Raw genomic sequence first — 2,500 nt, 5'->3', positions numbered from 1 at the left:
TTTCCTCTGTCTCTCTCTCTCTCTCTCTTTTTCTCTGTCTCTGTCTCTCTCTCTCTCTCTTTTCCTCTGTCTGTATCTCTCTCTCTCTCTCTTTTCCTCTGTCTCTCTCTCTCTCTCTCTTTTCCTCTATCTCTCTCTCTCTCTTTTTCTCTGTCTCTCTCTCTCTCTCTTGCTCTCTCTCTCTGTTTTCCTCTCTCTCGCTCTCTCTCTTTTCCTCTCTCTCTCTGTTTTCCTCTCTCTCGCTCTCTCTCTTTTCCTCTCTCTCGCTCTCTCTCTCTGTTTTCCTCTCTCTCTCTCTCTCTTCCTATTATTGTTGATATTCATGTATGCTCTTTTTCATTAAGAAAAAAAAGTTAAGATATAATTAATTGATGACACACTGAATGGAAAATGCTGAAGAATCTTTTAATTTCTGATAATTATCATTTTTTTTATCTGTTAATTCCTTCCTGTCCCTTATTATTATGCTCTGAGAATTTGTGGTTTATAATGCTTGTTTGTTACTTTTTTTTTCTTTTTTTTTTCAGTGCCCTCTTCCAAGGCATAGTTTTGTTTTGCATTCTATTTACATGATATAATGTGATGATCGGCTTGACCCAATGTGTTCTGACACATTGGGTCAATTAATGCATTTGGGGAGGTAGTCTTGCCTACCACCCTGTGAGGTATAGTGGTAGCACATCACTTGAAAAAAAGATAACAGGGAAAGGGTTAGACCCCAACTAACCTAGCAATCTAGCCAGGATCCGGGTCCTTGGAGATGTCCACTGAGGAGGAAGGTAAATTTGCCTTGGCCACAGCCTGATGGGGATCAACCCAGGCATGTAGGGCAGAGCTAAATGCAAATGGTTCAATCTGTAGCTTGCTGACCACCTTCAGCTATGGTGATACCAGGAGGGGGGGGCAAAGGTGGTACCACCTTTAGCAGTCACTGAGGTTTAACCTCAGATGGGCCATTTGGGTAGGGGGGTGGAACATCTGCTCTTTGTGACGAGATAAATGACCAACACTACTGTCAAGGAAATTGAGCTGATGGAGGAGAGTGAGGCCTGGCAGTGACACAGTCACTGATGGTGATTAGATCTTTTACTGGTCATGCCACAGTGATGCATACGATTTCCAGGGGGAAGCCACAACCATTTAATTTATTATATGTTAGTATTGAGAGTTTTGTACAAGATGTAATTCATGTCTGTTATTGCTGTATATGCTTCTGCTAACATCTTTAGACCCAGCATAAGAGAGATTCTATGAGGCAGGCAGATAACATACTAGCTTGACCCCATGCTTGTTTGTGCTGTGGTAACAACAGAAATTAGGTTCATGTTTTTCTCTGATCATCTCATATCCTGATAGGGTGCAAGTACTTTGGGAAGAGCATTTTGGGTTGTTTCAGGTTTAGCCACTGACAGTTAGCATGGATATGGGTCATATCAAGGGTACAGTGCCTGGTCTCACCATCAGTAAGCTATCTTGAATGAAGTTAAGGAGGCGGTTTCTGAACTAAAGGATGGCAAGATAGATAATATTTTTAGGATCCCTGCAAAACTGCTGAAGTCTGATGTTGAACTTACAGCTTCAGGATTACATATTGTCCTGGCTGCCATCTGGCAGTCTGGAACTGCAGCAGTCACTGAAGTATTAGACTGTTGAGCATACCACGGAGGTGGAAGGGTAGGTGTGGCAGCTGCCAAAAGGCCTGTGACACACAAGGGGACCACAAAATTGTTTATTATTAAGTCTCAAGCAGTTTCATAATTATTTTTTTGATTTTTTTATAATAAGCATTTTCTCAATCTTTCAGTCAATTTATTATTATAACATCAGTGCTGAGCAAATCGCCCTCTTCCATGAGTTGAACTAGGACCTGGCTTAGCACTTTGCAGCTCTGATCATGAATCCTGACAACAGTTATTGGACTAATGACATACCACTATAATGCAATGAATGTATATCATGCATTTTCCTTTGTGTGTCATTGAGAATAACAAATGGTATTATTAAAGTTACTGACTTTGCCAATGATGTTGCTTATCTTCCAAAAATCCATATGGCAGCTTTCAATGCATTTAACAGTGAGAGGAAGCCCCTTGGGTTTAGAGGTCCAGAACAAAATTAAGGATTTTGGTGTTCTGACAGGAGAACCTGCTCAGTTGATATGTGCTTTACATATCTTGGTTGTGTTTATCAGATTAAGAAGACAAACAGCCAATAAATGCAACCAAAATAGCTGTGCAGGAGCAGGAACACGTTTGGTTTCTGTTGCATAAGGTACAATTGGCAGGACTGAGTGTACAACCAGTCTGCAAACTCAGACCCTTCCCAGGACTCCCAGAGGATGATCCTGCTCATCAGGGTCTCCCTTCCTGGGACAAAGAATTGTGGATGATTCTGTGGGATGCCCTTGAAGTCATAGCCTAGGCAAATCAGCCAAACCCATGAAAACTGAGATGGCCTAGTCTGGCGACTTGTCAAGAAGGAATCTCAAAGTTTGAAAGTG

The sequence above is a fragment of the Penaeus chinensis genome, chromosome 41, assembly GCF_019202785.1.
Source record: "Penaeus chinensis breed Huanghai No. 1 chromosome 41, ASM1920278v2, whole genome shotgun sequence".
Classification (NCBI taxonomy): domain Eukaryota; kingdom Metazoa; phylum Arthropoda; class Malacostraca; order Decapoda; family Penaeidae; genus Penaeus; species Penaeus chinensis.
Note: the sequence above shows the minus strand (reverse complement) of the source record.